The 12,457-nt window shown below is 35.2% G+C and overlaps 1 pseudogene; it reads right to left on the bottom strand.

The window, feature by feature from the left end:
* LOC143557416 (F-box protein At4g22280-like) lies at window positions 1-7,025 on the bottom strand (annotated as a pseudogene).
* Between the last annotated feature and the right edge of the window lie 5,432 nt (window positions 7,026-12,457).

Here is a 12,457-nt window from a genome sequence, read left to right as displayed (position 1 = left end):
GTCCATTGTTTATAAAATTTTCCAAATTTCAAACGTCTTTATTCTAACATTATATGCTTTCTGATTAATATATTCAGGTTCTGGTCTACGGCTAAACCAGAACAAAACCTGTTTAAATCGATTTACTTTCAGCACGTTAACACTTAGTTTTTTCAGTTTGTTGTAGTTGTGAATGCAATACTTCTAGAGTTCCAGCCTCCACAAATTAATAAGGATACATAGTGCATGTTATGAACCACTGACCAAACCATTTATGTAAAATGGAGGCCGGAAAGGGGGTACATCAAATCAGCACAAGTCAGTTTACTGTGTATAAGCTATAAGAAACAATTCAAGATTACTAATTGCACAATCAAGAAACAAAAAAGTCTGAAAAAAAGGTCGAGTTTGCAAAGATTGAAAATGACTGCTGAGATAACTGTAGTTGTGATTCCTTGAGAATTATCATCCGTTTAAACAAATTGAATCCGGCATGATTTGGAGCTACGGTATATGTTCAATACCTGGTCACGCATCTTTGTGCTGATTGTACGAGCATTCATTTTCAAACTCTCCAACTTATCCGCGCTATTCAACAGATATCTTATCAACTCAAACTGTTCTGGTGATACGGTTTCTTGATTATCAATAATAATCTCCTTCATCTTACAACGTAAACAAGCTGGTACCTCTGCTGGCGGGTTCCAACTCTCGTTTAGAGCATGTGCATGCGTGCCAGGATAAAATCCCTATAGATACACAAGAATAGATTACATATTTCCATTCAACCTCCAAAATGACAGAAATTGTAAAGATCATAGTGAACAGTATTGAAGAAACTGGATCAATAGATTATATTGTAGATGAATTTGATAATAAGAGAATCGTTATTGTATTCTTTGGTAACCGTCAAATGTATCCAGGTAGGGTTATATATAATCACTTTGGAGAAGTTAGGGTTATCCGATTAACAATCATTTAATCGGTATAACCTAAGTACAAGAGTTACATAATTACATAAATAAACTATACAAATAATACTAATAATCTAGCTTATAATTATAATCTAATATCCTCCCGTAAGCTAGATGATTTGTGCAACACACATGAAGGCTTTGAAGCGATGAAAGTCCTTTGGTTGGAGTGCTTTGGTTAATATATCTGCTATTTGATCCTTGGTTGCACAGAACTGAACATCAATGTCTTGATTTTTCACCAAGTCTCTAATGAAATGATATTTTATACGCATATGTTTGCTCTTTCCATGGTACGTTGGTTCTTTAGTGAGACAGATTGTAGATTTGTTATCACAGAACATTGTTGTGGGTTGCTCATCATTGAGTCTAAGCTCTTTTAGTATTCCTTTAATCCACAAGGCTTGACATCCGGCTAGAGACAATGCTATATATTCTGCTTCGGTTGATGAAAGTGCTACTACCTTTTGTTTTTTTGATTGCCATGATATTATCCCTGACCCTAAGTGAAAGGCACAGCCTGATGTGCTTTTGCTATCGTCAAGGTTTCCCGCATAGTCGCTATCACTAAACCCGATTAGTTTTCCACTTCCTTTTGTGTAAATAATTCCATGATTCACTGTTCCTTTTATATAACGTAGTATCCTTTTCCCGGCTTCCCAATGTGTCTTAGTGGGTTCTTCCATGAAGCGACTTATTTTACTAACCTCATACATTATATCGGGTCTTGTGTTGGTGAGGTACATTAGACTCCCCACTAAACTTCTATAAAGATTGGGATCAATTAACTCTTCTGGATCATCCTTTGATAACTTCAGTCCATACTCCATTGGTGTGATAGCTGATTTGCAATCACTCATGTTAAATCTCTTTAACATGCTTTGAGTATACTTTTGTTGTGAGATGCCAATAGTAGTTTCATGCTGTGTGACTTCCATTCCCAAAAAATAGTGCAGCATACCCATGTCGGTCATTTCAAATTCAGCCTTCATATCCCTTTTAAAAGTGTATATTTCTTCCAGAGAATTGCTTGTTATGATTAAATCATCAACATATAGACAAACTATCAATCTAACATCGTTGTTGAATTTTAGAAACAACGTATGTTCGAATGTGCATTTGCTGAATCCATGTTTTTGAAAGTATGCATCGATTCTGTTGTACCAAGCACGTGGTGCTTGTTTTAGTCCGTATAGGGCTTTGTTTAGAAGACATACGTTGTGTTCTTGACCTTTTCTAATATAACCCTCAGGTTGATCTATATAGACCTTTTCATTTAAACTTCCATTTAAAAAGGCCGATTTCACATCCATTTGGTGCATGTACCATCCATATTGAGCCGCTAATGCAATGACTAGTCTCACAGTTTCAAAGCGAATGACAGGAGCAAATACTTCTTGATAATCAATTCCATATTTTGCTTATAACCTTTAACTACCAACCTTGCTTTATATTTGTCTACTTCTCCCTTTTCATTGTACTTGGTTTTGTAGATCCACTTTACTCCTATGGATTTATGTCCTGATGGTAAATCCACTATGCCCCATGTTTTATTTTTGATAATGGATTCTATTTCACTATCCATTGCTATTCTCCATTTTTCGTTCTTATATGCTTCTTCAAAACTTTGTGGGTCATTATCAATATATAAAGCAAAGTGTAATCGCTCTCTATTGTTCTGAGTTGTTTCATCAGATTGTTCATATATTCTGGTTACTTGTCTAGGGGTAATTGGTTTCGTCCTTCGGTAGATGTTTTTAAGAGCCTTTTCTTTTATTGGTGGATCATTAACACTTGCTGTGGCATCTAGAGTGTTCTCGACTCCAATAGTTTGAGGCTGATTATTTTCCTCTCTTATTAAAGGACTGTTATTTGCTAAACTTTCGGACGAGTCTGGTTCATTGTGATCATCATCATTTACGTTTTGTGTCCTACCAGAAAGTGTGTTTTGTGAAGGAGCATTTTCTATCTTGTCTTCTGATATCCAAAATGGTATTTCATTCTTTCTTTCATTGTTGCTTTCCTCCCATGTTCTATTTTCGTCAAGATAACATCCCGACTTACAATGATTTTCTTAGTTGTTGGGTCATAAAGCCTATAAGCTTTGCTGTTTTCTCTATATCCGACAAAAACCATTTTTTCTCTTTTATCATCTAATTTTCCTCTTTTTTGTTGAGGGATGTGAACGTATGCCAAACTTCCAAAAACTTTAAGGTGCCTTATGTGGTTCTGTTTAGTATGTACACAGCACATGCAACAGCCTCTCCCGTAAATTCTTTGACTTTAGCATACTTCTGCTCATTTCCATTATAGTTCTATTTTTCCGTTCTGCCACCCCATTTTGTTGTGGTGTGTAACTTGTAGTTAATTGGTGATGTATTCCCTGATCGTTTAAGAAGGTTTGAAATTCATGACCGCAATATTCACCCCCCCTATCTGTTCTAATGCCTTTTATCTTCCTTTCACTTTGGTTCTCAACTCGATTCTTAAATACTTTGAAGTAATATAGGACTTGTGACTTTTCTTTTAAGAAATAGATCCAATTTTTCCTAGAATGATCATCTATGAAAGTTAGGAAATACTTGCATCCCCCTATGGTTGGAGTTCTCATGGGTCCACATATATCAGAATGGATCAAGTCCAATACCTTTTGTGCACGCCATGTTGCTTTCTTTGGAATTGTTTTCCTTGCATGTTTACCCATAACACAACCTTCACAAGTTTGTTCAATTCTGTAAGCTGATGGAAGACCTTTAACTGTTCCTTTTTTGCTCATTTCTACTAATTTGTCATAATTGACATGTCCATATCGATGGTGCCATAAAATTGAATAATCCTTTAGGGTGACCTTTAGGGCAAGGTTAATATCACGATCTAAGCTTAATGGAAACATTTTATTTTCAGTCATTCTGACATTGGCTATGTTATACCCTTGTTGGTCTTAGATTTTGCAGCAGTCTTTCATGAAGAACACCTCATATCCTTTTTGAATTAATTGTCCCACACTCAACAACTTATGCTTCAATCCTTGAACATAGAATACATTAGGTATTATTTTTTTCTTTCCTTGTAAGTTAATACTTACTTCCCCACATCCTAGAACTGCAAGTTTCTTATCGTCCCCTGTCCTAACTTCCCGTGTGATAAAAACGCATCTTTATTTCCAGTCATATGATTACTACATCCGCTATCTAAATACCAACTTATTTCGTTTGTGTTTTCCTCCATGTTAAATATCATAAACATCGTATCCTCATCATCTTCCTTAACTTCACTCTCATGCATTAATATATTCTCTCTTGTTTCATCCGAATTTCTGGTTGGGCAAAACCTACTTATGTGGCCTAACTTTTGACAATTATAACATCTAATTTGGTTCGTGTTTTGGGGTGAGAATCTGCCCCTCGTCCTCTTCCTATGCCTCTATTTGGAATAAAATTCCTTTGATTTCTTAATGTATTACTATACCATTCATGTTTTGGTTTTGCATTTGAAAGGCTTGATCAATATGTTGGGTATCATATTGCTTTATTCTCAATTCATGGGATTGTAGAGTTCCCATAAGTTCTTCCGTGGACAATGTTGTTATATCCTTTGATTCTTCAATTGCAACTACAACGGACTCGTATTTTCGAGTCAAGGTTCGCATAATCTTTTCAATAATTCTTTGCTCATCAATCTTATCTTCGTTCATTCTTAATTGGTTTACTATTAACGTGATTCGATTAAAGTATTCTTCTATGGTTTCTGTTTCGTTCATACGACATATATCAAATTCACAACGAAGTGTTTGAAGTTTTACCCGTTGTACTCGTTGTTCCCCTCGATAGGCTTTATGTAGTATATCCCATGCTTCTTTAGATGTGTTTGTTGTTGCAATTCGTTCAAATATTGGTTCACTCGATGCCTGGAATAGAATATGTAGAGCCCTTCTATCCTTTTTTCCATTTTCTCTATGTTCATTGATAACGGCTTCGGTTGATTCCGCTGGTAGTTCGCGATGGCCCGTTTCAACAATATTCCATAAATCTTGAGATTCAAGTAGCACTCGCATTTTAATATGCCAGTGATAATAATTGTTTCCCAATAAATTTGATATTTGGGTTTGTATTCCACTGCCTTGCATCGCCCTAAAGAAATCTTGTGATTTTGTTTTTTTTTTTCGTGATGATTGAAGGAAAAAAAACTGTTGAATCGCCTGATTGTATGATTTGTTTATCCGGCTCTGAAACCAGATTATTGAAGATACTGGATCAATAGATTATATTGTAGATGAATTTGATAATAAGAGAATCGTTATTGTATTCTTTGGTAACCGTCAAATGTATCCAGGGAGGGTTATATATAATCCCTTTGGAGAAGTTAGGGTTATCCGATTAACAATCATTTAATCGGTATAACCTAAGTACAAGAGTTACATAATTACATAAATAAACTTTACAAATAATACTAATAATCTAGCTTATAATTATAATCTAATAAACAGAACATATATTCATAAGTTAATGAGTTAGACTTAGACAGTATTTGGGACACGTAAACTTACACCTGAAAAGGTAATATGCTCAAGATTAGGCATTTTATTTAAGAGGACCAGAAGCATCTCCAGCCTGAACTAGCTTTGATTTCAATCACAAACTTAACCACTTTAGGGAATTTGGGGATGTAAACACCATAAAATTGGGATAGAGACTGCAAAAACGAAACAGTAAGCATCATCATCTGAATCCAAAGTTTTTATCTTGTTTTCATAATTATTTCAGTATTCGTTCTTGCTTGCATCAAAAGTTTATTTGACTGTTTCCATTTTTTGTAGCCGTGAGAAAGCATTACGGTAATCTCACGGACCCACCGAACCCTATGAAAACACAACTTGCGTTGGAAAGGTCGCCTTCAAGGGGGTTGATGGCGAAAAACCAGTCTAGCAGAGACTCAAGCGCTCATCACCCCCTTGAAACTAACAATTGCATGTTTTATTTAAAGGAAACTTAAATGAGCGATTTAATCAGCCATAACGATTTACAGTTTGGATAACCAACTAAATATCTTAAATGGATCAAACTTTGAATATAAATGAATAAACATACCATTAAAGACCTATGATTTAGTGTCAGGATTTTGACAGACGTGAGGCACCTAACGATTTGAGGACCAGGATAAGCTTGTTCTACGTTGATGTGAGCTTCGGTAAGCGCCGAAGACTTGGTCAAAGAGTAGTGTGATGACATAAAGTCCAATACTCTAAGGTATTCCAGATTAGGGGCATTGATAGCAACCCTAAGATTCTCATTAACACACAATGCAAATGATATCCTTAATGTCTTTAGAGATGTCGATATGACCTCAAATGTATCCATGTTATCAAACAGACCGTTTTAACAATTGTCTCTCAACAAACAACTCTTCCAAAACCGGACACCCGCAAATCAGATTCTTAAAACATTTATTGCAACGATAAACAATAGATATTAGATTGACCGTCTTTAAACATGGAAACAACATCTCGGCTTCATAAGGCACATTTAGCACAAATTCGCCACGCAAAGTTAAACTGACTAGAGTAGTGCAAGTCTTAAACAAATCCCAGCAAAATCTAAACGTAAATCTATCTGCAGGAAACCTGAGCTCAAGCTCTTGAACCTTACACTGGACAACTTTACGAAGCCAACCACTAACACGGTCATAACTACAGTTCTTTGAACAGTAGAGATAAAACCTTTGGATCGGTATATTGCCACGAAGATCAAGGGCTTGATTGACCAAGTCATGAAACCTGTTGATTTCTTCTGCCGTCCAGCAGAAGGGCATCACGAGATGAAGAATGGGGAGATGTGCCCACAGGTTCTTCCACCTTTTTGTCAGAATTCGTGTTCGTTGTGCATCTGGTAATGGAATAAGTGACAGGATTTGAATAAGCAGCGCGTCATGCAATCTGCTTATTGAATCAGCTTTCACCATAGCTCTGTTTGAGTGTGAATTCATGGTTTGTTGCAGAACTAAGAAAGATGGTTCAAATCGATTGAAAACTGAAACAATTTGCAGATCCGCGATTACTAGCGATTCCAACTTCATGTTCCCGAGTTGCAGAGAACAATCGAACCGAGGCAATCTTTCCGGATTCGCTCCGCCTTCTGAATTGGGGGTTTTAGGTGCAGATGAAATTATGGAATCACTGAGGTTTTAATTTCTGAACTCAGGAGGTGACCGGATTAATTTCGTAATCTGATTCAAATCTTTGCATATATGGTATAATAATATTACACCATATTTCTCTTATCACACTGTTTGTTAGTAACATTTATGCCAAGTTTTGAGCATGAATTTTTTTCTTTATTTGTTATTGATTTTTTACTTTTTGGCTTTTTACATTATTTAATTTCATGTTAAAATGATTACAATCCGCAACCCCATTTTAAATGGCAACACCATCATACTAAAAAAATTGTTTGGGTCTTAGAGATGAAAATATACTAGGAACGACCCGTTGAACCCTATTAAAAAACTCCATAGCCTCTCAGGGGCTAGAAAAGTATTGAAAGAAAAAAGGGTAAGCACATATTGTGCTCCAGGACTTGTGAGAAAGAGAAACAAGGATCACTATGGTCGTGTTATGTTTTTGTTGTTAATTAGAGAAAATAATAAGTAAAGATATATAAAATGTACTTCGAAATTAGTTAATGTTAGTATATCGAATTTTCTTTTGAACTAGAGGGCTGTATTGCATAAGTGCATAACATAATTACACTGTTCATCCTATACCAGATTATTTTGACTTCTTCTCTGATGATTTCTTCACAATCTTTGTCTGCTTAAATGGAAGAAAAGTGGCGAGCTTGTGGATAAAGAAGAGCTGGATATGTGCGTTGTGGAATTTGAGTGGGGGCCTTTGGTTTGTACAAGAACTGATGGTTGAGAAGGGAGGGCGGGCATTCGTGGACGAGAGAGGGCGGTGCCCGTCTGCCTCTGTTAAAAATACTCTATGGTCCTAAGTTTATTTGACATTTTGTATGGTTGATATCGAACTCCTGTGGAAAAAAATGTAGCGAAAAATATACGTCCTTGAGTGTCTAGATTTCCAAAGACTTAAAGGTGATCATTAACCATTATCATGTAAATTCCTAACACATGATACCATTAAATCAATTCTCATCTTTTACAGAGATGTATCTTGTTAAAACCCGACGACATGAAAAATGACAGTACTACACTATGACTATATTTCTATCCTGCGTTAAACAACTTAATGATTAGCAAGTGTTCGATCTCAACAATATATATTGTGTCGCAAAAACACCATTTAATTTACTCAAAAAGTACATAGACTCGCATAAACCATTTGCATGTATTCCAACCAAAAGATAGTAACATTGGGGAGTTGCTAAGAGTACTCACATTTTATAGAAACCGGTGATAGCGCGCAGTTTCCGCTTATCAACATTTAACCACATTTAAGGGTTAATGCACTGTTAACCTAACTTAGGATTAACAGCATCGTGTTTTAGACCTAGTTTTAATGACTGCGCTAAACTTTCCTAAAATGACAATTACTCGAAAGTTTTGTTCCGTACTCGAGATGAGTACATTCGTGACGGCATTGGTACGCCCGTGCCAACACATTCTCAAACAACAATACGGACACACATGCTACTGGGAGATTACTTTGCTTCTTCTTCTTTCAACGAATCATACAAATTTAAGTGGTTTTTTTTCAACAAATCACACAGATAGACCATGTTCCTTCTTCCAGATGGTGCACACATATACGAATGTCTCTGTATTGATCGTTCACACGTATACGACTGTCTTCATCTTTTTCTTGGTTGTTCATACAGATACGATCCATCGTCCTATGCTTTTCTTCGAATGCTACACTGCTGGGCTCCGTTCTCCTTATTTTTTCAATTGATTGCTGGGCAATCACATTTAACACACCTTCTGTCGAACTGCGGCCAACTATCCCTCTTCTCGGAAACTTACTATGACAAATCACAATTCTTTGTATTTTCCTTTAGTCGTTACATTCGTCACCTCCTATGTGCTTGTTTCCTCATTATTTTCCAACAAATTTATAGAAGCGGTAGGTTTTATTTTTCACCTACTAGCTTTAACTCTCTACCTTGGCTGCTTAGTTTTATTTATATTTTCTTTTTTCAATGATGGCCTTTGACTTTTGAGGTTGTTGTTTGCTATAATTTCTTCTCAAAAAAAAAAATTCTCATGGGTCGGAATTTTTTTTGATATATACTTAGTTATATACACAATTTTTTTCAGTTTGGCGGGGCTGTTCAGGTCAGGTTAAATTGGTATATAACTTTTTATTGGACCGATTTAACTGTACCGGCCGGGTTAGGTCACATAAAAAAACATAATATCAAAAACCAAAGAAAGTACGTAAAACTGTTTTATTAAAAATGCATAATTAAAATACAATGTCTAAAGTTCTCTCTGAGTTTTCAATTTTTGAAATCTAACCATTACATTATCTACTTTAACATTTTTAAACATGTGTTTCTCAATAAACAAATACAACGTACTATCACTTAAATTTTTTTCACTCATCCGCAAATCAGACTTCACGTAATTCACTGCCAAAAACATCTTTCAGCGCTTGTGTTTGTGACGGGTAATATATACGAGAGCCGACTTTAATAAACGATACACCAATGCAAATGAATGGTGCTTCTCTATTTGAACCATTAATTAGAGCATTCCCATCCACCCCATTCCTAAATTCAAAATTACACTAAAACACATTACATTTTCTCTCTATTTTTCAATTAAATAATATTTTTTTATACATTTATCATTATCATTTCTCTTTCTTTAATTCACAACCACTTTCAAAATATATTAAAAAATTATATGTGGTGGGGGGGTTTTGAATAGTAGCTTTTCAAATATACAGAAAAATCACTACGTGTTTTAAAATATAAAAAATCTTAACTCATAACACCCTAAATCACTCTCTAAATTATAAAAACACCCCCTCACACAATATGGGGTGTTGGATGAGAATGATCTTAAACAAGACTTGTTAAACCATTCAAGTTTTCAAACCGTGTATCTCATTTCAAACAAATTAGAATTGGGTTGGGTGTTGGGCTGAAAATTGGGTCGAGTTTAAATGAGTTGGACTTGCTTAAAATTTGGGTTGAGATATAATTGAGTTGGGTGTTAGACTTAAAATTGGTAATAGTCTCAAATTAATTGGAAATAATATTGATATTAGATTTGTACAATTATATTATTAACAGTTTTCATTTATTATGGTCGATCTCAAACTTTCATAGGGGTCATCTCGAAATTCCACATGAGGCGGGGTCGAATTTTTAAAAGGGTTGGCCGGAATTTCTACACCATATTAATACTATTTTTTTCATAGGGGATGGCGGACTCCCTAACTTAAGTGTAGGTCCTGCTAATGGCCCTTCTCTGCAAACAAACTCGCCTACCTTCTTCGTTTCTATTTCCTTGATCAATTCTAAACCATGGCCTTCACTGAATCCGTCCCGGTATGGCTTCGTTCTACCTATTTTCTCGATCACTCTTTTTTTTCTTTTTTTTCGTTTGACCGACTTGATCTTTAGCTTTGATACCAATTGTCATAATCAATAGGATCGAGCAAGACTACAACATCGGTAATTAAACTTGTGATATCTAACCACGACTCTTTCAATATAATTAAGAACGAAAACCACACACAAAACAATACTTTAAACCATCTATTTATACTAAAACTTTAACTTGCTCACCAGAATTTCTAAATAGACACAAACTACAAAACCATATAAACTAATTAAAATTAATATTCTCTCTAAATCTAATGTGTATCACTACAAACTCCATCATTATCTCTTATCATTCTTGACTATCTTGATTACCAACTTTTAATCTTTAACCCTCTTCTTTCTCGGTTTAACCATGAGCACTACACATCATATATATCACTTATTTGGACAACCAAAGCCACCAATATATAGCCATTTTATTATAAAAAAAGAGATAAATGATGCATCTCATTACACATACTAGGTGTTCATAATTGGTAAAACGTACAGTCACTTGTATATTCAACTTGTCACTTTAAATAATCTTAACCAGGTCCTTAATATTAGGTAAATTAACCATGGGGCTTCATGAAGAACGTGTCGGTAGTAAAACAGAAACGTATAAATCAGTATTCAACTAAACTGATCGTGTAAGGGGAAACTAACTAAAGTTACTTAATCTTGTCATAGTTTTAGAATTTTACTCTCATTTCCCAAAATGTCAGATAATTCGGATGGGTGAATGATATGTGGAACCAGTACTGCCAGTTTGTTTACTACGGGTCAAAACAATAGGCCTCGTGCCGATGATTATTAGGTATATATACGGTCTACAAACTCACAACGTCACTTAGCTGAGATTTGCCGCTTCGTTGAAGATTGTGTCCTGGCTCAAGCACTAGATAACAGCATAATTTCATAAAAGTGGCAATATGGACGGGTCTGGAGAGTTGGATAACGAAGGTAATATAGATAGGTGCATATTAACTTAATATACTATACAGAAAAATCTGGACAATGAATATATAGTTTTACAGATAAAGATACATTCTAACAGAATTCTTTTCAAATTACATTCTACTATGCTTACTTTATCTTTTCTTATTTTGTTAAGCGATCTCTACACGGATGTTATTGTGGACGGCGGTAGAGTTACAACTAAGGGATTTGTTACGCAGTTTCTTATTTTAGTGATAATGTTGAAAACTATCGCAAAAATGTGATACAAAATCTATCTGCTCATATTACTGTAACAAAATCTCCTCAGACATACCAAGTTAAATGTACGTGAATTTGTTGAGCGAGGAACTGGGTGCCTGTATTCACTTGTTGATTGTGTTTTCGTATTTTTTTCCCAAATCGCCATTATTAGCCCTATTTGTTTAGGTTTTCTTCACGCAATTAACTTACATACCTGCGTTCATGTAAAAGGAAAAAAAAAGCGTAGGAAGGACTCTGAAGTTGACCAGTCTATCATTTCGTTGATGCACTAAAATTGATCCAGGACGTGTGTGAGCATCAAAGGCTTCTCAAAAATATGTCCATTGTTTATTTTAACATTATATGCTTTCTAATTAATATATTCATGTTCTGGTCTACGGCTAAGCCAGGACAAAACCTGTTTAAATCGATTTACTTTTAGCACGTTAACATTTAGTTTTTTTCAGTTTGTTGTAGCTGTGAATGCAATACTTCTAGAGTTTCAGCCTCCACATATTAATAATGATACATAGTGCATGTTACGAACCACTGACCAAACCATTTATGTAAAATGGAGGTCGGAAAGGGGGTACATCGAATCAGCACAAGTCGGTTTACTGTGTATAAAACAATTCAAGATTACTAATCGTACAAATCAAGAAACAAAAAAGTCTGAAAAAAAAAGTCGAGTATGCAAAGATTGAAAATGACCGCTGAGATAACTGTGGTTGTGATTCCTTGAGAATTACCATCCGT

The sequence above is a fragment of the Bidens hawaiensis genome, unplaced genomic scaffold (assembly GCF_021521415.1).
Source record: "Bidens hawaiensis isolate Kalapana, Puna unplaced genomic scaffold, B.hawaiensis_p1.1 tig00018958_1, whole genome shotgun sequence".
Lineage (NCBI taxonomy): Eukaryota > Viridiplantae > Streptophyta > Magnoliopsida > Asterales > Asteraceae > Bidens > Bidens hawaiensis.
This window is presented reverse-complemented; position numbering and strand designations above follow the sequence as displayed.